At 44.1% G+C, this 23,845-nt stretch overlaps 3 pseudogenes across 2 annotated transcripts; 1 reads left to right on the forward strand and 2 right to left on the reverse strand.

Annotated features, from left to right (window-relative positions):
* Positions 1 to 2,230: 2,230 nt before the first annotated feature.
* On the reverse strand, positions 2,231 to 3,165 carry LOC114589656 (ribonuclease pancreatic pseudogene; annotated as a pseudogene).
* Positions 3,166 to 8,336: 5,171 nt separating this feature from the next.
* On the reverse strand, positions 8,337 to 13,141 carry LOC114589648 (ribonuclease pseudogene; annotated as a pseudogene). The gene is made up of 2 exons (XR_013390350.1): positions 12,959 to 13,141; positions 8,337 to 9,810 (listed from the first exon to the last, which is right to left on the reverse strand). The product of XR_013390350.1 is annotated as a ribonuclease pseudogene (transcript).
* A 6,296-nt stretch (positions 13,142 to 19,437) lies between these two features.
* Positions 19,438 to 22,948, forward strand: LOC114589647 (ribonuclease pseudogene; annotated as a pseudogene). Its single transcript, XR_013390550.1, has 2 exons — positions 19,438 to 19,569; positions 21,447 to 22,948. The product of XR_013390550.1 is annotated as a ribonuclease pseudogene (transcript).
* Positions 22,949 to 23,845: the final 897 nt, after the last annotated feature.

Consider the following 23,845-nt stretch of genomic DNA (forward strand, 5'->3'; position numbering starts at 1 on the left):
TGTGCTCCACACTGCTCATCTTCTGCCTGTTGTATCCCACTTTCTTGGTGATCTTCTTATTCCATACAATGGGGGTGCTGGACTCATTGGAGATGGTCTTGATAGGTTCCCATCCACCATAAGCTGGACCATAGGTAATAGCCATTCCTCCAGGGAGCATGTTCACAACATCACTATGGAAGGAAAGTGTTTCAGCATCCATATTTTGGCAGAAGTCGGTGCATCTATAGTACTGGATGCTCCACTCACTAATGGGTTTTACAAAGTACAGTGGTACCTCAGGTTACAGATGCTTCAGGTTACAGGCGCTTCAGGTTACAGACTCCGCTAACCCAGAAATAGTACCTCGGGTTAAGAACTTTGCTTCAGGATGAGAACAGAAATCGGGCGGCGGCAGCGGGAGGCCCCATTAGCTAAAGCGGTACCTCAGGTTAAGAACGGTTTCAGGTTAAGAACAGACTTCCAGAACGAATTACATTCTTAACCCAAGGTACAACTATAATAGTAATCCTTGATGCCCCAGTAATAGAGACCATCCTTGCAAGCTGGGTGAAGTTTAATTCAGTTGCATCTTCATCAGTATTGATATTCTTGTTCCGATGGTAAACACCTTTTTCTGGAAAATGATATAGGTATACTGGACCAAGGCAACTTCCTGGGTGGGGGGGAAGCACCATTGCTGGCCACCTTTGCATTGGTGTGCTGTTCAAATATTAAAATATGCCTTCGTATATTTGGTGTGTGAAACATGATAGTACCTTTGAGCTCATTGCTATTAATAGCACTAGCAGCAATACATGCTTTCTAAAGGGTCAGCAAACCCTTCTGCTAAAAAAATAAAATAAAATACCAGTTACACTCCCTCAATGACAGCACTCACAAATAAAAACATTTTTGGGCCAGCCTGAATAATACTGGTCAAAGTTTAACTAAGACTTGTCAAGGCTGGTTCAGACACGTGGATGATTTGAACACTATGGATGCTTTAGTTGAGATTCCTGCATTGCAGGGGGTTGGACTAGATGACCACTGGGGTCTTTCCCAACTCTACAATTCTTTGATTCTATGTGATGTCTTGTGTGTCTGAATGGGATCACTGTGAATAAAACCACCAGAGAACTCACGTCCCACTTCAAAGGTAGTGCTTTAGAATTAGTGACTCCTTTGGAACACTTACACCCCACTTCAAAGTCCCAAGACACTCTCAAAATATGTTACAAAAAAACTACACTCAAATCTGGTACCGGAAACAGAACTGACATTGTTTCTTCGTATTGCCATGATTATTCTGGTGTTGATTTTTGGTCTCCGCCATTCCTTTAGCGCATAGCACCTGCCCTGAGGGCCTCCCTGTAATGATGGGTGCTAGTCTGGCCTTTTTAGATGGTTTATATTTGTGGAGCATGGCATTAGTACAGATGACACAACTTTAGTATAAAACATACCCCTCAAATTGGATCATGGAGGAGATTGCAAGCCTTGTTGCTTTAATCCCAACAGGAACACGATATAGTCTCCTGAGGAAACACCCACACCCACCCCACACACTCCCCAGGCTGCATTTTACTAAGTGAAGAAAGGAAATCTAGTCACAGGCCACATCTATTACACCCATCATTTTGTATATTCCGGTTCTTGTGAAAAATGTTTTGCTATGAAGAAATCCGTTAAAGATTGGGCTTATTCTCTCTGAACAGAACAAGCTCTTCTGGTTTCCTGCTTTTACTCGTAAATAGCTTGTAACCGTGAGTAGGAAACTAAGACATGGGGGTTGGATCTGGCCCAATTGCTTTCTAAATCCGGCCTGCGGACGGTCCGGGAATCAGCGTGTTTTTACATGAGTAGAATGTGTGCTTTTATTTAAAATGCATCTCTGGGATATTTGTGGGGCACAGGAATTCTTTGATTTTTATCCCTTCAAAATATAGTCCAGCCTTCCACAAGGTCTGAGGGACAGTGGACCAGCCCCCTGCTGAAAAAGTTTGCTGACCCCTGCTGTAAACTGTTCATAGATAGAATGTAGGTACAGATCCACACTTTTTTTGCTTCTGATAGAATGAGCTTTATTGAGAGAATAACCATTAAGAGAAACCAACCGAATACTTAGTTAGAAGCTTGGCGTCATTGTCCTTAGAGGCACAGCTCCCAAGGTCCCCTGGAAAGCGCAAATGACTGTTAAACTGGGAAAAGCCAATGATGTGGGTGTGTTGCAGGTAGAAATGGCCAAATGAGCATTCTGGCTTCAATGGGCAGAGCGTGGCTTGTGTGGTTTTCTGCCTATCACAGCAGCTTTGCCAGGTGAACGGGCTTCTTGTTTTCGCAGGTGACACGAATGCGTCTGGAGGTAACTGTGCCTTTGTATTTGCAGTCATTAGGAGGTTTACCATTGATGAACCTGCAGATGGTCATGGAGAACGGGTTGTTGCTGTCATATAATTTATCCTTGAACTGCTTCCCGCCATTGCCACAGACGTCTTGGACAGAATCCGTGGGGTTGTTGATGAAGGTATTGGTGAATTTGCACACTGCTGGGTTCAGCTTCCTCTGCACCATCATGAGGTTGCAGTAGGCATTGAGGTTGGGGGCTGAGGTTTTGGGGTAATTGATGTGCTTCTTTTGAAAAGCGGCCCAAGACTGCCCTTCGCAGGACTGCACCAGGAGGACACTGAGAAGGATGGCCAGACGAACCAGCAGGCAGTGAGAGACCAGCATGGCGGCGTCTAAGAATCTACTGGGAGGAAAAGGAAGAGGAAGAAAAAAAGGAAATGTTAAAGAGATGCCTATTTCTTAAGGGGGGGTGACAAGAACCTTTATACACCTTACAGATAATGTAGTGGTAAAATTTGGAGTGTTTGTGGGAAGGTTCTATGGAAACAAAATTAAATATGATTGGCACGAATGGGAGGTCCTGCTCCCTTTGACTCAAATATCAGGTGTGTTATGTCACGGCTAAAAATTGGCCGCTGTTTCTTTAATGCTAAAAGAACTAAGTAAGCGGCCTACATTGACTCATGCAACCTTTGACATAATTGTACCTGTATATATAGAGTGGTCAATGTTAGTGTTGGGTGTGGGTTGGTTGGTTAGAGAAAGCTGGTGGTGTTGATGTGTGCACAGTTGGTTGGTCGTTTTTCAGATAAAAGACTTTTAAGAATAAAAGCAGAATTCTGCAAAGTACTCTTTTTCAAGGACTCTTTGTGCTGACTAGGGTCCGAGGACCAGACAAAGGAGGTCAGAACATTTGCTTTTTTCTAACACTGACCTGTTATGTGTGTGAGAGAGATTTGGACCAGGACCGGACTGGAGGAGGGAGAGATAAAGAGCCCCCTGCCTCTGCTACCATGATCACAGTCCAGATACCCCCCAATGCCTAATTTTTATAAACCAATTTACTTGATTCTGAGCTCAGTTCAAAATGTTGGCGCTGACCTTTAAAGCCCTAAACGGCCTCGGCCCAGTATACCTGAAGGAGCATCTCCATCCCCATCGTTCACTGAGGTCCAGCTCCGAGGGCCTTCTGGCGGCTCCCTCACTGTGAGAAGTGAGGTTACAGGGAACCAGGCAGAGGGCCTTCTCGGTGGTGGTGCCTGCCCTGTGGAACACCCTTCCATCAGCTGTCAAGGAAATAAACAACTATCTGACTTTTAGAAGACATCTGAAGGCAGCCCTGTTTAGGGAAGTTTTTAATGTTGATGTTTTATCGCTTTTATTATTATTAATAATAATATTCTGTTGGGAGACACTCAAAGTGGCTGAGGAAACCCAGCCAGATGGGTGGGGTATAAATAATAAATTATTATTCTTATTTGCTAATTACAGAGCCAATGTGGTGCAGTGATTGCTGTTACCTTCAAGTGAGCAACTGTGATGTTAACATATGAGAGTGCTGGAGGTGAAATAGTTAAACAGGTGACCCAATCAGGACCCAGTGGTTGAGTCAGAGGGACTATAAAACCAGCTTTGGGAGGGGTAAAGGGAGGAGTTAGTTGGGAGTTGGATGGTTGGTTGGAGTGGGAGTGAATTGGGATAGAGTCTGTGGGTAGGTTGAGTAAGTGTAGCAAAATAAGCTGAGTCAGGAATATTTAGGGGCCAGGAAGACAAGTAAATATCTGAGAGGTGGGTTAGTGAGTGAGAGCAGGTAGTGCAAGTTATAGGTCTGGATAGGCACCCCGTGTTTGTAATTGACTGATACCGTTTATGAAACCACACGCTTGTTAAACTTCAATAAATAAACAAAAGTTTATGTTCCAATTTAACCCTGACTGGACTCAGTATTATACCAGGTAGGGCCTGGGTGGTGGCAGTGAGAAATAAAGTGGTGGCACAGGGATCAATAGATGGTGAAACATCTGGGGACCCTGTATGATCGCCACAACAACATGCATGGGAGGTCCTGATCACAGATCTCCCACATCTCATTTGGCCCCATGTAGTTCACCTCTCACCCTATATCACCTTACAATCTGGCCTTTACCCTGAGCCATTCCTGCCTCCTTCAAATTTCATGCTATGCCCATCAGCTGCATGCACATATTAATGGATGTCCCTCCCTCATTCTCTTACATTGGCAATGGTGCCTAGCAGCAGTCGAGGAGGATGCAGCAGGGCAGACAAACATCCTTCCAATCAGCCCAGTTGGACTGATTGGAAGGGTGCATGCCTGTTGCGTCTTCCTGCCACCCTGCCAGTCTCACCCTGTCCATGCTACGCCTCTGGTGTCCACCTGAAAGGTGCTGGAACTGAGTTATGGCTGGAAAAAGCCCTGGATGTAGCACTGGGCAAGGTTTCACTTACCTGCCACTGGGTTCAGCTCCACGTCAAAGAAATGGATCACACTCCGGTTGGAAGGAGCTAGTTGCCTCCGAGTCTGGTCAACAAGGAGCTTTCTATACAGTAAGCAGCTAGGCAGGGCAAAGAGGGCAGATGGAAGAGACCAGGAAGTGATTTGTGTCGAAATCAATTCCTATCCCAATGCTTCCCAGTAATTACTGACAAGCGACAGTCTCATATTCAAAGTAGTAGGGCATGTTGAAACGTGAAATCCCATTGTCTTAGAGCTCTGTTTTCCAAAACAACACAATGAGATGGTGGCCTCATCTTAATTGTTGCCCCAGATAGAAAGAGCTGTGTTCCCTTTTGTAGTACGACTCATGCAACACATTGGTGACTAATACACACACAATACAGTGGTACCTCTGGTTACGTACTTAATTCATTCCGGAGGTCCGTTCTTAACCTGAAACTGTTCTTAACCTGAAGCACCACTTTAGCTAATGGGGCCTCCCGCTGCTGCTGTGCCGCCGCCGCACGATTTCTGTTCTCATCCTGAAGCAAAGTTCTTAACCTGAGGTACTATTTCTGGGTTAGCGGAGTCTGTAACCTGAAGCGTATGCAACTTGAAGCGTATGTAACCCGAGGTACCAGTGTAATTACTAAAATGATTATGCATTCTTTATCAATCTTCTTTTTTTTAAAATATATTTTTTATTAACAGGCCAATCAAATCACATTATTTCCAAATCACATTAGTTCCAAATTATACAGCCAGATTTTTAAATTTTTGTTGGGGTACCCATACTTCAAGCTCCGAAAAGGGGTCCAAACATCACTTATATTGCTGCTTTAATTAGACAGTTCTATCCAGTTCTGTCCAGATAGTCTCTTTGTTACTTTCCTCATCTTCTTGTTCTTATAATATATTCCTTTCTTTGCAATCTCTGATAATCTTCACAAGCGGGTTGAAAACAAACATCCTCTGTGTGGGTTTTACACTCTCCAAAAATCATATCACATAAGGACAGACGCCATTTCCACATCTCCGTAAAGAACTTTCCCTCAGTCTGTCCGTTGATTCCCCCAGGCTTGCCAAACATATCTCAGAGGGCTCTGCCAGGTCTAGATCACATTCCGATAACCATTCGCATTCCGATGACCCTGGTCCTCCTCCCCCCGTCCTTCTTAGGCAAGCCTGTCTTGGCGAGACGCCATTTGAAACTGCGTCATAAAATTTTCCTCCGTTCTCCGATGTTTACCAATCCTCTCTTTGATCAATAATTCACTCCACACAGTTCTTGAATTCCTGCTTGTGATTAATAAATTGCAACGATTCTTCTCTCTGGGGTGGAGGGTTATTAATACTCACATAAGGCAAAAAAAAAAGAAAAGTTTTTTCCTCCACCCCCTTTCCGTTTCACTCCAAACATATTAGTCTTTTAATGGTGATTCATCACTTGATTTATTTGTCCCGCCCGTCGCTCCGCTCACAGAGATCCATTAATCAGCAGTCTTTACTCCCGATCTTCGCTGATCTTCGCTTGATGTATGTGCTTTAGCTTCTTTCTAATTATGTATTTCCAATTATATATTTCGAGCCAAAGCGAACCAGTGTGCTGATTGGAGACAGCGTCAGGAAGAGCCGACTTCACATGAGGTCTTGTGCCAAGTGTCCGCACCCCCTTCTTTCGAATCCGGGGGTGAATTATGGACACCGCTGGCAAGGCAGTCCCCCCCATCCCCTTGGGGGGCCCGGGAAGGCTGCATACTTCTCATAGCAGCCTCTTAATTACCTCGTGTGGGTCGGAGAGATGTTATTGTCAGCCATCTTCCAATGCGCCCCCTGGTGGCCCCCCATTCTTTATCAATCTTCTGAGAAAAATACAAAAACTTATGCAAAGCCAAAGAGACTTACGAACTACCCAACCTAAGATGAACTTATAATATCTTATTTCAATGGATTTTTCAAGTACTTAGCTCAGCCTTTTGTTTTCTTTATCTTTTTGGGTAAGTTCATGAAGATACCAACAAAAGGTAATTTCAATGTTGTTCACAATACCGAGAGATGCTAGTGAAGTTGTAGATGGATGTTAATAAAGTTGTAGACAAGGTGCTGGCATTTTGCACCTGTTTCACTCTGGCAGTCCAAGTAATCAAGAGGCCGCTGTTCGCCCCCAATGGGGCCCTTTTACTGGGGCTTGCAGGTAACACACTCCCAAGGTATTTTTCTGGGTTTCTTCAGTGGTCTAAACTCAAAGCCTTGATACGTATATTGATATTGAATTTCATAGAGAATACTATTTCTTGGCTTAAGCTTAAGAGACTGAATTGCTTAGATTCACTGGCATCTCCAGGTATAGATGGGAGAAACCTTTGTCAGAAACCCTCAAGAATGACTTCCACTTGGTGCAGACAATACTAAACTAGATAGACCAGAGTTCTGACTCAGCCTAATGCAACTTCCTGTGTTGTTGCTTTTTATGGGATGGGCCCTGTCTCTTATTAAGCCCTGGATTTTTTCAAAATCCCTCTTGGTTTCTCGCTTTCTCCCTGTCATTCAGGAATTCTGAACCCTTTGATGTGAATTTGAGGAATTTGCAGCACATTCGTTCAAATATTCGTCATTGAGTGATGTGCTGCTAGCTTGTCCCATGTTCTCATATAGTAGGGGGCCAAGAATCAATATTCTTTCAATAGCAACAGTGCCCAAGGGCTCTGACTGAACCTCCTTGGAATGCTTGGGTGGAACTTCCAAATAGGAATAGGGAATTCCAACACAGTTTGGCTTTGTTGGCTTGTCAGCCTCAGGGAGAACTGCTTCCTGGGAGCAAGGAGACTGCAATCAAGCCAGCTGCCAAGTTTGCATCACTTTTCCACAAAGTCAGCCTTCTCCTAACTTGCTGCTCTTTGGATGTTGTTGGACTCCAACTCCCATCAGCCCCAGCCAGAATGACCAATGGCCAAAGATTGTGGGAGCTGTAGTCCTGCAATATCTGGAAGGCCAGTTGGGTCCCATCTGTACTAAGATGAATGGATGGAAAAGAAAAGCTAAAAAGGATTTGTGCATTATTACTATTATTATTATTATTATTATTACTACTACTACTACTATTATTTGTATACCGCCCTTCATCTGAAGATCGCAGGGCGGTTTACAACATAAAGATACAAAATGAGAACACAAAATACATAATAAAACAAACAAAACAAAACAATAACCCCCCTTACCACAAACACATTTAAAAGGACATAGAATGTTAATCCGCCTAAAGCCTGGTTATAGAAAAATGTTTAAATTAAGATTTCCTAAACTAGTATGCCTAAATCCGAGAGGGAGCAGGAGTGTTTAAGAACATTGAAAGATGGGAAGAAGGTTGAGTGTTCTCCAGCACAGAAAAAGTGGATTTGATGATAGCAGATTTCTGTGACTGGAAACCTGACTGATGGCTGTCCTGAATGTCATCAACTAAGAAAAACTAGATCTGGGTGAAAATATATGCCACAAAATGAATGATTAAGAAACAAACTTGAGAGCCTTTAATTTGTTCATATGCAATGTTTTATTCACTTCTAATTCAAAGATAATGAATAAAAAAGGTTTGTAAGGTTGTAAGGTATTTATATAGTCCTTACTTTTCTTTTTACATGTGCAGCCAATATATGTGTAGCATATATATATTGTGAGCAGTGGCTCACAATAATCACAACAGCATTGAAAATAAAACATCACAATCATTATAACACCAAACACAAAAGTACAGAAATAAAGCAAACAGCAGCAAGAAATTCTTCAAAGCGATAGGATTCAATAATGTCATGGTAACTCGTAGCGCTGCCAGGATACTTCCCATTCACATGTGCTGAATACAGTATATTCCAGCACATTGTCACTTATTTCTGTAAAATGATATTACAGTGGTATCTCGGTTTTTGAACGTCATCTGTTCCGGAAGACGGTTTGAGTTCTGAAACGTTCGAAAACCAAAAACTCAATACCTGACAGCTAGGCCACAGGATCTTGCATTCAGTGGAAGCTATGTTGCATGTTCGACTTCCAAGGCATATCCGAAAACTGAAGCATTTCGAAAATCGAAATGTTCATCAACGGAGACGTTCAAAAACTGAGGTACCACTGTGTAAACTTGTTGGATCAGATTCAGTCTCATTCATATTTAGGGTAGTCTCCTTACTGTTTGGAATACCAGTGATGACTCAGTGAAGCCCTATTGATTTCAGTGGGCCTAATCTGCATATAATTCAATCTTGATCCCATGGTGGTGGCCATGATTAACAATGACAATATTAGCGTTGAAACAGTGTCATCCGTATACACAGCGCTTTGCAGAGCAACAAACATTAAAGGCGACTCCTTGCCCCAGTGAGCTTACAATCTATTTGAGAATGGGGGAGGTGAGAAATAAAGAGGGAAGGAAAAGTCGAGGAAAGGGAAGGTTTCAATGGATTAATGTGAACACAGCTATTTCATGTACTTGGGCTTTGTTTTGACTGGGGTACTGGGATACAGAATTTGATGAATACACAGGGAAGAGAGATTCCTTCAGGTCTACCAATGGTGCTTCAAAGAGAGGTCACAATCTGGCTTTCGTCATAGTGCACCGGCCAGCCGCCTTCGCAGCCAATGACGATGTACCTGGGCGAAATGTTCTCCTTGTATTCACACGGTGGGCGAGTGGAGCCCCCCCGGAGCGTGCAAGTGGTGACTCTGAAGTGCTGCCGGCTCTTCCGCAGCTCCCCCGAGGGAAGCCCTCCTTCGGCACACACGGCCCGGATCTGCCGCTTGGAGCCGTGGATGAAAGTGTTCACCTCCTTGCACTCGGGTTTGGTGAGGCCACGGCTGCTCATGAGGGTGTTGCAGTATCGGTCATGGAAGCGGCTCCTGGGCTCGTCTCGGTGCTGGTTCAGGAACTTCTCATAGCGGGGGTTGTTGCCGCAGGATGACTCAGGGAGTAGATCAACCAGCAGGACTGCAAGGAATAGGCAGCAGATGTCTTTGAACAGCCTCATTCTTCCTAGCACCTAGGATTGTAATATAAATTATAATGCATAATATAATACATAATACATATTATAATGCATAAAATAAGTTATGGCAGCAGATAAAGAAACAACAAAACAACAACAACACCACAAACTGGCTTATAAGCATAAAACCAAATTTACTAGAATAATAGCTAGAATAGAGATAGACTTATAACCATTCAAAAAACAAACATACTAAGGTGCCATGTGCAAGACAAAGCCTGGAGATAATGTAAACATGGAGTGGATAAGTGTACAACTCTATCTTAACAAATTACATGTACACTAAACATTATACGGACTGGATAAATGAACCATTCAACAAGTAGCGTAAGTCCAATCACAGAACGGCAACCCCATACTGCCACAACGGCAAGGGTAGCACTCTGGAGAGTATGAAAAAGTTTTTCAAAGCTGTTTTTCAAAGATTGAGCTGGATGAGATGTTCTTCAATAGGTCTTGAGTTGGAAACACAAAGCCGGGTACATGGATCAATCACGGGAAGGCAAATCAAAGCCACCACCCTGGTGAGAATAACGCAAGTGGGCAAAAAGAGACCTGTTCTCCGGATTTATTACAGGTTTCGCTACACACTTCATCAGTCCGAAAAGCTGCATGATACAAAATAGCACTCCAATTACAATGTGTGGTAAACCATAAAAATTAGAAAAGATAAGTCTTATACTATACCTTACCCAATCATACAAAATGGTTTGCTCAGGATAAAGAAAGTATTCACAGGCACAACAAGTGTTCAGACTCATAACAAGCAGTTAAATACAATACAGGAGTATAGAATCAATCATCACATGATTACATGGTTAAAGCTGCAGCATCACTTTTCTGTTACAGCCAAACAACAGTACACTCATACATAGCATTCTAGATCAAATTCAGTATTCAAACCCTTTGCATATAAGGTTCCTAATTGAAATATTAATTTATACTCTTTCTGTAACAAGGCTCTTCGTATGTCTACAGTTCTAAAAGGTTGCTTTTTAAAGGTCCACAAGATTAAAAAAACTCAGATTATTCTCTGTATGGGCTGCTTGCTGGAAATGCTGGACTAATGGGGCGTCTAAACATATGTTATGTATTTTGGACCTATGCTCAGAGATTCTGGTCCTAATTGCACAAGTGGTACTGCCTACATATAACAGCCCACAAGCGCAGCGGATACAGTATACAGTTTTTAGTAGAACAATTTGTGTGTCCTTATTTTTGCCACGAGAGGGCAGTGCGGTGACAGAATTGCTAACCTGGCATTTGCACAGTGAACACAACCTCTCCCTCTGTGCCCAGAACAGATGTGATGTGCAAATTCTAATAAGCATTCATATAAATCGGACATAGACATGGAGAAGAGAGGGGTACTGCTTTGATAGCTGAACAGGTCATTCCCCTTCCCCCTGCAGTAAGGCTATAGGTGATTCAGAGGAGGATGGGCATGTGATGCAGGAGGAAGGAGTCTGGTGCTCCAATGGCAGCCCTGAGTTTCAGATATGAATAGGGGTCTCACACCATGGGCTCTTCCAGATGAGCTGTTTATTGAAAATCCATCCTGATTTGCTGGCACAATGCTTAGACCAAGACTGTGGCCACGTTCCCAATCACTGCATTCACTGTATTACCAGTGTCATGTTTTTATTGTGTTTTCACAGGACGTTACCCAAAATGCATTGTGTATCCTGCACTTTGTTATAAATTGAGGTGTTGTTTCTCAACCCAGCTTCATGCCAAAAGGAGTCCTTAAGTCACTCCTAATTTTTCTCTAGCAAAAATGTGAACATGGGAATCACATCCCTCACCCCCATCAATAATAAAAAAGGTAAAGGTAAAGGAGCCCTGGACGGTTAAGGTGACTATGGGGTTGCTCATCTCGCTTAAGGCCGACGGAGCCGGCGTTTGTCCACAGACAGCCTTCCGGGTCATGTGGCCAGCAGGACTAAATCCCTTCTGGCACAACGGGACACCATGACAGTAACCAGAGCGCATGGAAAAGCCGTTTACCTTCCCGCCGCAGTGGTACCTATTTATCTACTTGCACTGGCATGCTTTCAAACTGCTAGGTTGGCAGGACCTGGGACAGAGCAAAGGGAGCTCACGTCACATGGATTTGAAATGCCGACCTTCCAATCAGCAAGCCAAAGAGGCCCCGTGGTTTAGAGCATAGCGCCACCCGCTCCCTACCCCCATCAATACCCCCTGGTTAGTACAGAAACAGAAATGAACAGCCTATGTGAACATCAAGGAGGTGGTGGCAGAACTGTGAAATGTAGTAGTGAAAAAAATAACTTCACTGTTCTCTAAGGTGGTAATGGGAACACTATGCCTGAACTTTATTGAGCATTTGTTCTGATTTATTTGGAGGGGGTTATATGGCAAAGAGCATTCCTCCTGAATCCACCCTAATTCACAACTTCCCATAAAGTCCATTATTGTGTTTGAAGTAGATTTGCAGCACCATGGTTGCAGTGTGCCTTGTATGAATTTAATTGTGCTGACATTCTGGAGGCAACCAAAATTATGTTTTGCATATCACCGCATAAGGATCGCTAATTGGACCGGGCAGGATGACAGGCTGGTGAGTGGAAATGGATTGATCTGCTCTTTCAACATTTGAACAAAAGCCAAAATCTGCATATGAAGTGTTTTTAGGCATGGGGTTAAACAGTTCACGTGCAAATCTTTCTTACAGGCACAGCTGCAGCAGCTGGTTGAAAAACTGGAAGCCCTACCGCCATCCTGGTTGCTCCATGCCTGACCCACACCCGTTTCTGTAGGTTAGGAATGTGAATTTGAAGTCCATTGCAGGAAAACTAGAAAACAGTGGGATCAGCTTTGGTCTACTTGCTACACAGTGTGTTTAAATCGAATCACATGGTATTCCTGGTGCTCTGATGAAAATAGGCAGAGGGGTTAAAAGTTAGTGCTGTTCCTGGAATCCTTATGGCAGTCTCACCCTCCATTTTCTCTCTCACCAGTTAGGAAAGAAAACAGCAGCAACTGGGTGTGGCAGGAGACAGGAATCCAAGAACTGGTCCACACGACAATGGAAGAAAGATGCAAATCAGGTTCCTTCAGATAATGAGGAAAAGGCAAAACAGCAGAGGGAAGGAGAGAAAGGAATGCAAAAAGGACTCACTTTTTCCAGGGGGACCGTATTGGATTCAGCTCCACACAGATCAAGCTGCTGATTTACCACTCTGTTGTGCTTTTGAGCCAATGAAAAGTTTGCCAAAAGTTTCACAACTTTTTCCTAGGAAGAAATCCATGGATTGTGCCAGACTGGGTTTTATATAAACCATGCCTCTCCCTTCTGGCTATCATATTGCTTTTTTGGCTCTCTCTCTCTCTCTCTCTCTCTCTCTCTCTCTCTCTCTCTCTCTCTCTCACACACACACACACACACACACACACTTACATAACAAACCCATTTTTACTCTGTTTCAACTAAGGAAAGGAAGGATCTGTCAATTTTTGTTCTTTCAGTTCTCATTCTCTCCTTCTTTAATGTCGTTCCCCACATTTCTTAGCCTTTCTCATCTCATGAAAATTTGTCAGCATTTCAATGTAGATTTATTTCAATCAATAAATTTTTGACGGGAGCCAGAGTGCACGGAAACACCATTTACCTTCCCACCAGAGTGGTACCTATTTATCTACTTGCACTTTGATGTGCTTTCGAACTGGTAGGCTGGCAGGAGCTGGGGCAAAACAACGGGAACTCACCCCGTTGCAGGGATTCGAACTGCAGACCTTCCGATTGGCAAGCCCAAGAGGCTCAGTGGTTTAGAGCACAGCGCCACCCGCTGTTTATAGTGCTATAAACAAAGTTTATAGTGTTGCCCACACGACACACACCCACAGGCTTCCATTTGTGTGAGGGAAGAGAAGCTTGTGGAGTCCATAAGTCACTGGACTCCCATCAGCATAGCTAATAATAATAATAATAATAATAATAATAATAATAATAATAATAATATATTATTTATACCCCGCCCATCTGGCTGAGCTTCCCTAACCACTCTGGGCGGCTTCCAAAAAAATATTAAAATACTGTAATACATCAAACATGAAAAGCTTCCCTAAACAGGGCTGCCTTCAGATGTCTTCTAAAAGTCTGGTAGTTGTTGTTTTCTTTGACATCTGGTGGGAGGGTGTTCCGCAGGGCGGGTGCCACTACTGAGAAGGCCCTCAGCCTGGTTCCCTGTAACTTGGCTTCTCTCAGTGAGGGAACTGCCAGAAGGCCCTCGGTGCTGGACCGCAGAGTCTGGGTAGAACGATGGGGGTAGAGACGCTCCTTCAGATATATGGTCAGGGATGCGGCCAGCAAATTGTTACTGCCAATAAATGTTAAATGCATTTATTGCTTAGATCAGACAGGCTTTATTCCCAAATGGAATATTGCTGACTTGATCCAAAGGGCATTCAGTATGATATACTGTGACTTCAGAAAAATGTGGTATCTCTAGACACAGACAAAACTTTTAATGGTGTGTTGTGGGCATTTTTAAAAATGTTGTTTAAATACATGGCATTTGGAAAATGATTTTTGCACTATACATGAGGTTGTTGGCAATAATAGTGATGAATGGGTTGTCTTCTCTGAGGCTACACCTTAAGAGAGGAATGAAAGAGGGCTCTCCCTTGTTGCATTTGCAATGGACACTGAAACTTTGTAGAATAAAATTAGACCCAATTTTAATATCAAGGGGGTCTGCATTTTGGGGGTGGAACATTCCATCAATTTATTTGCCAAGAACATCCTTTTAATATTTTCGAATCCTAAGCAAGCAGTGTCTCTGTTTTGTGAAACAGTTGCCTGCCTTGAAATAACTTGCTCTGGAACTATTATGTGCTTCAGTCTTGCCACAGGAGAACAAAAACATATCTTTGCTTATACAGGGTTTTGTTCTGAAGCATCCTGGGAATTATAGTTTATTAAGAGTGCTGGGAATTATAGCTTTGTGTAGGGTAAACTACAGCTCCCAGAATTATTCGCTTTAAATCATGTGCTTTAAATCTATGGTATGTACACAGCTCTTTGTCTTCTGAAATATGCTCCCTCCATTTGTAAAGGCCTCCCTGAATTTCCTGCAACTCAGAAAAGGGGAAGCACACAATACTTTACACGTCACCTAAAGCATGCTTATCTATTTCTCTCTGCCAAATGCTTGTGACTTTATAATATACTGTGCTGCAAAGAACAAGGATGTCTCTATTAAGGGTACTCGTCTCATTACTTTCTCTGAGTGGCCACTTGTGGCTGTAGAGGGCTCATATTGCTCACCTGTAGTATTCGCAGAAGACCTCTTGCCTCACAAAGCTATAAGTGTCCTCCTGAGATTTCTCATGTGCAAAAATAGTCATCTGGGAGTGAGATCCTGCAAGGGCTACCCAGGCCTTGGGCAGCTTCATCCCTGTTTTGTTCACCACCCTATCCAATTCCAAACCTACTTTCCAGTTGTTCTTCACCTCCTTGGCCATTGAATTCGTGACATCCATATCCGAATTCTCAATGGAACTGCTGACATCCTGATGATATGTATGAAGTACTTGCCAGTCCATGCCAGCTAAAAGGAGTTTCTGCAGCTGACCCTTCCTCAAGGGATTCTGGCAGAGTTTGCACGTCCCGTCTGGGTGCTGCCATTGGCTGGTGTCCACCACAAATGCTCCTTTTCTCTTCAGGGTACTAATGTCAACTCCCTAGCCAATGAAGTACCATAATGGCCAGGCACAAAAGTGTCCTGCTTCTTGCAGATAGAGCTGTGGAACCAATGGCATTGGCTTAGATGTTGTTGGAGGAAGTTGGTAGAGAAATGGGAGGAAGGCTGCTAGGAAGAGGCGCTGTTTGGACATGATTGATCTGATGGGATCCTTCATTCCAGAGGGGCTGTCAGCTTGTAAATTACCCCGGGAACCAAAACAGAGAGGGCTTGTTTGTACCATCTAGGCATGTAGGTGTCATTAGGACTGTAAAGTGAGGTATAAATTCACTCAGAATGAATCAGCAGCAGCAACCTTACCTGCTTTCTCCTTTCCAAGCTTTTTCTATTCTCAGTGTATTACTACTTTGGCTCTCATCCATGAAATATTGCTAATTGGACATGGTAGGATCAGAGGATGCTGAGTGGAAATGGACTTACCTGCTCTTTCAGCTTTTAAACAAAACCCAAAATCTGCACATGGTGTGTTTTATGGTCTGGGGAGAAACAGTTCACATGCAAATATCTATAGAACAAGCATCTTTTGCAGGCATCGCTATAACACCTGGCTGAAAAGTCGACAGCCCTACATCCAGCCTGGTTGCTCCCACACCCATTTCGGCAGCCATGTAAACTCAAAGGACCTTGATAGATTTGTCTTTAAATGAGTACAAAATTGAACTTCTGTCGCATTTCTAGTCAACTGAAGTTTGCATGGGCGCCACCAGAAAAAAAAATGCCTTGCCTCCCTGGAGCCATTTTGTTTCCTTAATTCCTAGCCAGTAGAAGAGCGCTGTGTCACCCAAAAGCTTGTATACCGTGCTATGGTTTTTTCCTAGCTCGTCATTTATGTTTGGCAACCGATTAAGAGCTGGAGAAGCCTCCTGGTCTGCTGCCTCCTACATTTAGAACTGATACATTTAGAAGTGCCACATAACGTTCATTTCGCATTTGCAAGGTTTGGGTGCTTTTAATGTGGAAGCATCTATGTATTTTCTGGAACTCTACATCATTGATCGTAGGCAGGTCTACTTTAGATTGGTATGTGTAAGAAAATGCCAAAATTGATTGACCACTTAATAACCCACCGTTCCATAGCAGCTTTAAGTATAAAATAGTATATTATTTTATGTAAACTGTTCAGAGAGCGCTCTCTCTCTCTCTCTCTCTCTCTCTCTCTCTCTCTCGGCGGTCTGTGAATTTTATTTATTTATTTCATAAAATTTACACGCCACTTGATTGTAGAAAAAACCTCAAAGCAGTTTTCAAAAAAGTTTCTTTTTTTTGTTAGATAAAATAAATAAATAAATGCAATCCTAGAAAGGTGGGCCATAAAAGCTCAAATATACATAGACAACAAATAAGGCCACCCCATCTCTGTCCTTGTTTGTGAAATTCCCCTGGTGAAACATTACAGGATGAGGCCCCCTCTCCTGTGCTGTGGTAACAGGTCTTTGAGGTTACTATCCCCTCTACATGTGTGTCTCAATCTATTAGTCGGTTGGTGGTTTGGAAGCACATACAGAAGGCAGTTACAAAACACGATTGCAGGACCAAGGAGATCATGGCCATTTGCTCAACAGGAAAGATCGGGAAACTGGAGGCGGTTCGGACAAGTTGGTGCATCTCCTTTTTTGGAAGCTCGTTCCAACAAGAGCCTTGATCTGTTGAAGAAACCCAGACTGTCTTCACCCACCCCATTCAACAGCATTATATTATACCATATTGGCCCAAGTATAAGCTGCACCTGAATAAAAGTCGCAACTTTAAAATTGGAGGAGGGAGAGGGAAAAAAGAAAAACATATGCAAATATAAGCCGCTGCTCCTGGCTGCATACTGGGGTAGGGGGTGGGATCCGCATTGCTGACAGCATATTCCCCTTCCTCGCTCTCCCCCTTCCGGCCTTGGGGGAGAGGATGGGGGACTACGCATGGGGCGGGCGTCACTTTGCCGCTCTCCTAGCACTGTTTGCCCCATGCTCCTGGCTGCATACCGTAAGGTCGCGAATATAAGCCACACTTGAACTTTTTATGGTCAGAATTTGGGGGGATAGTGAGGCTTATATTCAGGCCAATACGTTACTAGCCTCCCCTGCTCCATGTGGTATTGGGCCCAAAGAAAGTCAATTTGTACTTCTGCCAAATGCCAAGTGCTACAAGCACCACCTCTGACAGTAGCTGCTCCAGTTTTAAACTTTGTGACTGGAAGAAATTCAGCTGTGGAACATTTTGTGGGGATGAAATGAGGAGAAAAGCATGGCCAGTCTAACTTCTGAATTTTGGCTTCCCACATCCTAGTCTGAAACTCTAACCAATTCACCACACCAGCCCTCTCTTTGTCTTTCTTTTTAAGGAAGCAGCAACTGTGTGCAGGTAGAATTAGATCAAGGGCACAGTAAGGGGAGATTAACATCAGGGATGGCAGCCTGAGGTGGTTGCTTCAGGTGGCAGGATCCCAGTAGAGTCTAGGAGCAGCAAATCCTGCCACTGCACCTGCCAGTTACCGAGGCTGCTACACTGCCACAGCAGCTGCCATGGCAACCTACAAAGATGGCACTGAGGCTGCTTTCTGCCTCCCTCCCTCAGCTAATGTTGCCATGCACAACAGCAAGGCAGCCTCCAATCCTCCTCTCTCATCTTCTCCCCCACCCACAGAATGCTACCTTGCACAGTTAGATGTGGGTGGCACTGTGGTCTAAACCACTAAGCCTCTTGGGCTTGCTGATTGGAAGGTTGGCAGTTCGAATCTGTGTGACGGGGTGAGCTCCCGTTGCTCTGTCCCAGCTTCTGCCAACCTAGCAGTTTGAAAGCACGCCAGTGCAAGTAGATAAATAGGTACCACTGTGGCAGGAAGGTAAACGGTGTTTCTGTGCACTCTGGCACTTGCCACAGTTCTCCGTGCACCAGTAGCAGTTTAGTCATGCTGGTCACATGACCTGGGAAACTGTCTGTGGACAAGCACCGGCTCCCTTGGCCTGAAAGCGAGATGAGGCACCACAACCCCATAGTCGCCTTTGACGGGACCTATCCGCCCAGGGGTCCTTTACCTTTTACCTTTTTTACCTTGCACAGTAAGGCAACACCCAACCTTTATCTCATTTTTTTTTCATGTTTACACATAGGCTTGCAGACCCTCGAAATGTCCCTATTTTCAGATTTGACCCCAGAATGTCCCAATTTTCTTTGGGATGTCTCTATTTTCATCAGAGAATATGGAGTTATACGACCCCTGAGCCAAGGAGATAAGTAACTATACAACCTTAAAAAAAGAGAGGGAAAAATGGTAAAGGACCCCTGGATGGTTAAGCCCAATCAAAGGCAGCTATGGGGTTGCAGTGCTCATCTCACTTTCAGGCCAAGGGAGCCGGCGTTTGTCCACAGACAGCTTTACAGGTCATGTGGCCAGCTAGGTTTCGAACTGCTATGTTGGCAGGAGCTGGGACAGAGCAACAGGAGCTCACCCCATCACAGGGATTCGAACCGCCAACCCTCTGATCGGCATGCCCAAGAGGCTCAGTGGTTTAGACCACAGCGCCACCCGTGTGCCAACCTAGCAGTTTGAAAGCACACCAGTGCAAGTAGATAAATATGTACCAATGCAGTGGGAAGGTAAATGGCATTTTTATGTGCTCTGGTTTCTGTCATGGTGTTCCATTGTGCCAGAAGCATTTTAGTCATGCTTATGGGCTTCCCAGGAAAACAGATCCTGGGTCTAAATCCTGGTGGTGATTGCCTGAAGTCAGGCACTGATCATAATGAAGAAGGGCTGAACACATTCGTTTCCAAAGATGGCGGTGTAGGTTGTCCACCTAATTTCATGCTATATAACTCAGCAACCTTCTGCCAGAAAGTTGCTATGTGCAGGATTACTTAAACAGGGAACTCATAGGACAGCTTAAACTTCTTCATATGACAACAGGCTTGCAAGCTCTATATAACAGGAACTCTGAGAAGAGGAAGGTTGTTCCTGCTGGAGTCCTCAGCCCTGTTGACAGCTGCATTCATTCATCTAGGAGGAAGCCAAAAAGGGAGACGCTTGACAGGTTGGGTAAGTTTGCAGTAATGGATCGTGTCTTGTTTCCCCAGAAGGCTACAGCCATCAGTGATTCATGGAGTTTAGGAATGGAATGGATGAGTCTGTGTGACCGAGAAAGCCCTTTAGATTTAGATGCACATGTGTCCCTCTAGCCAGAACTCCTGGTTTCTGCCCATGAGTAGTGCTCAGAGGTGAAATGCAACTGGAGATGTCAAAGGACTCGAGTCATCTGGTTTGAAATATAAAATAGGGACATTAAAAGGTCTGAGCTGATTTGGCTTGCCTTGGATTGAGCCAAGCTATTTCCTAATGTTTTCACAGAAATAGTCCTGCTTAATCACCTCAGTCACCCTGAACTGATCCTGTGGAAGCTCACTTGTCACTAGAAGCAAATATTGTTTTGTATGAATTACTCAGTCCCTAAAAAGGTAGCACTTCTGGTTTAGTGCACTCACCTTTTTACTGCTGGAAAATTCATTTCTTCACAGCATGACTTGCCAAAATCTAGTAAGTCAAGTTCTTTCTAGCACATTATCTCCACGCAAGGAAGCATGTCACCTGCTAAATTTCCACACATTAAAGGTTTGGTGGTCCTGCCAGGAATAAAACTAGCATCGCTTATGCAGGCATTCATATTCTGAATCACCAGGATCCCCAAGGGACCCACAAGAATACTGCAAGTTTAGGCACTATAAATGTGACTATGAAAAGGCAGTGAACATCTGTTAAGAGGTAAAGATGGATGGATCTGTCAGTATTGGTTCTCTTAGTTTCTTATTTTTTTAACCTTAAATTTAGTTCTACACATTTCCACAGCAATTTGTAGGTAAATAAAATAAAATAAAATTCACCAGCAATTTTGTAAGGGGTAAATAGTTCAGTTTCTGTTGTGCTTTGAGAGGATTGGAAATGGAGAGGGATGATAGAGACAGCAATGGGGTGAGAAGGACATGGCAGCAGTGGTCTCTCAGCAGCGACAATATGACATTTGCCAGGATGGGGTTAGGATGCCCACTCTGCAGCCTCGGCCCATCCCCTTCCTGTCTTTCTAGCATGAGCCATAGCTCAATGCAAGAGCATGTGCTTCAAGGAACTGTGCTTAGTCCCCAGAATCAGATACTCCAGTTACAGCTGCAGGAGTCTCCTGCCTGAAGCACTGGAGTACAGTTACTAGTCAGTGTGGACAGAACTGAACTAGATGGACTGATGGTCTGGTTTGGTCTAAGGCAACTTCCTTTAGTGCACTGATGGGGAACCTCCATCCCACAGCCTTTCAACAAAGTAACATTTTATACAAACGAGTCAGCTAGGATACTGTAGGTTTAGGAGACACACAAGATGACAACAGCATGGTGACAGTTCAATGTGGTGATCGTAATGGTCACACAGACTTCTTGGGACACTCCTGTCATCCTCTATGGAAAAATACCTTGACAGAAAAATATAACGTCCGTGATCTCTTTTCTGGAATTCACAAGTTTAAAAGCAACAAACTCCCACTCTCCAAACGGTCACAGATGCACAAAGACAGACAAAAAATGGGTATATTATTGTCAGGCAAGGACCACAATGGAATATAAAACCCTATTTTAAAAACAAATATTGCATGGGAAATCTTTCCAATGGCCAGTTCCACAGCCTAATAAGGCCCTGCCATTTTCCCCACAAGTAGTGCCCCAGCCATTGTGGGGCAGATTGCAAAGTAGCTCCCTGGCAAAGGGATTGTCAGGTGACTGACAGCTGGGCTGCCCTGCCCACCTGTCAAAGTGACCAGCTTTGGCTGGGGTTGCTCAGGATCTGGTCCACACTAGGCAAAAAATGTTCCTCACTCCTGCTTTAGCATATAGTGCTTAGCATGTGTGTTGCTTTATTATCGCTTGCCTTTGCAGATACCCAGCACAAAAGGACGCTGCCATGTCTCCCAGGAGCCCTCACCGTAGGGCCCTTCTTCTCCTGCTCGTCGTCATGGCCACCACCCTTCTCCCATGGAGCCAGGCTACATCTTACACTGACTTCCTGAAGAGGCACCAGGACGACCCGAAATCTGACTTTCAGAATGACAGCACCTACTGCAACCTGATGATGCAGCGGAGACACCTGAACTGCCAGCGAGGCAACACCTTCATCCATGCCAGCGAACAGCAGCTGACTTCCATCTGCAATTCCAGAGGGAAGAACCTGGATGGGAACCAGACCAGCAAGACCCTCTTCCCGATCACCATCTGCACCCGGGGGAAAGGCCTCCGCAGAGTCTTCTGCAGGTACAAGGGGAAAAGCAAAATCAAGAGGATCCGGGTCACCTGCGAGAAGGGTCTCCCTGTCCACTACATTTCTCATGCTTAAGCCTAGCAGTTGGAACAGGCCAGGCTGCTGAAAGAAGCCTGCTTTGCCTTGGCCATTGCTCTTCAAGCTCATCTACCCAGATCAATTTACAAAGCTGGGCCCCATCTTGGCTGCTCCCTCCTGCGTGCTATGCAAATTACACCCTTCGTGATGTGTCCTGTTTCTCTTTATTCTGCACAGCACGTCACACAACTTTAATTCTGTCTTTAAAACAACGGCAGTGGTGTTTCTTTAAAACTCCAGAACGTGTCGATCCAAAACAGTCTGCAGCTTGCTTGCTAGTTTCCATTATACTAGTTTCCAAATCAAGGGAAGCAGCCTCCACTGCCACCTGCCCATGCAGGATGGTTCAAGAAGGAAGGGAGGAAGGAATGGAGGAAAAAAGGAACAGAAAAGAAGAGAGGAGAGGAGAGGAGAGGAAACATACACACACACACACACACAGAGAGAGAGAGAGAGAGAGAGGAGAAAAAGACACTACATTCATAAATCCGTATCAGAATGTAGCAAAGCTTGGGAGAGCTCAATATTTGAAGGGTTCACCAGCGTTTGCCAAACACTTAATGCTTTGAATAATAGAATAATAGAACTGTAGAACCCTGAGGGTCCAGTCCATCTTCGACAATGAAGGAATCTCAACTAAAGCATCCATGACAGATGACCATCTGACCTCTGTTTAAAAGCCTTCAGCGAAGGACTGTCCATCACCTTACAAGGTAGTCTGTTCCACTGTCAAATAGCTCTTACTATCAGAAAGTTCTACCTAACGATTAAACAGAAGCTCTTTTCTTGTGCTTTGAATCCATTGGTTTGGGTCCTACCCTCTGGAGCAGCAGAAAACAAGCTTGCTGCATCTTCCATGTGACGGCTCTTCAGTTGTTTAAATATGGCTCTCTTCCCTTCTCCAGGCTTCCGTTGGAACTTTTTAGCCAGCTAGCTTTTAATTAGGTTTTGATAAGGTTGACAGGCACATATTCTTGATTATCTTCTTCCATGCCTGAATTTACAGCTTTGCTAAAATAAAACTGGGCTTCATTCAAGCATGAAACTGAGTCCTTGGTTATTTAGAAAGCTCAATCTACGTATACACAAGATCTCCTGTGTTGCTGGGTGGGCAAGGGAGGAATTAAGGGATGGATGAGAGCCTACATTCACTGTCAGAGACAGTGACCGTATTACAATGATTTTTTCCACCTCTCTGCTATGGTTTTTTTTTTTTACTGCCCTAATAATAATAATAATAATAATAATAATAATAATAATAATAATTTATTTATACCCTGCCCATCTGGCTGGGTTTCCCCAGCCACTCTGGGCGGCTTCCAACAAAATATTAAAATACAATATTCTATTAAACATTAAAAGCTTCCCTAAACATGGCTGCCTTCAGAGGTCTTCTAAAAGTCTGGTAGTTGTTTTTCTCTTTGACATCTGGTGGGAGGGCGTTCCACAGGGAGGGCGCCACTACCGAGAAGGCCCTCTGCCTGGTTCCCTGTAACTTGGCTTCTCGCAACGAGGGAACCACCAGAAGGCCCTCGGGACTGGACCTCAGTGTCCGGGTAGAACGATGGGGGTGGAGATGCTCCTTCAGGTATACTGATGTATACAAAGAAAGGTATACAAAGACAGTTGATGTGTCCGGGAAGATTGATTGCAAGGAGCTCCCAAAGGATTACTCCAAATTGGTTGAATGGGCAATAAAATGGCAATTGCAACCCACCATTAGCAAGCGTGAAATGATGCACATTGGATTCAAATATCCTAATTTCACATGTGTGCTATTGGGCTCTGAACTGGTGGTGGTTGATCTGGAACAAGAGCTTGGGTTTGTGGTGGAGAGCTCAATAAAGATGTTGACACAGCACATGGCAGCCATAAAAGCTGAATTTCATGTTAGGAACTTCACGACATGTCTCGGAAATCATTGGACTTACCAATCAAGGCA

The sequence above is a fragment of the Podarcis muralis genome, chromosome 13 (genome assembly GCF_964188315.1).
Source record: "Podarcis muralis chromosome 13, rPodMur119.hap1.1, whole genome shotgun sequence".
NCBI classification, from domain to species: domain Eukaryota; kingdom Metazoa; phylum Chordata; class Lepidosauria; order Squamata; family Lacertidae; genus Podarcis; species Podarcis muralis.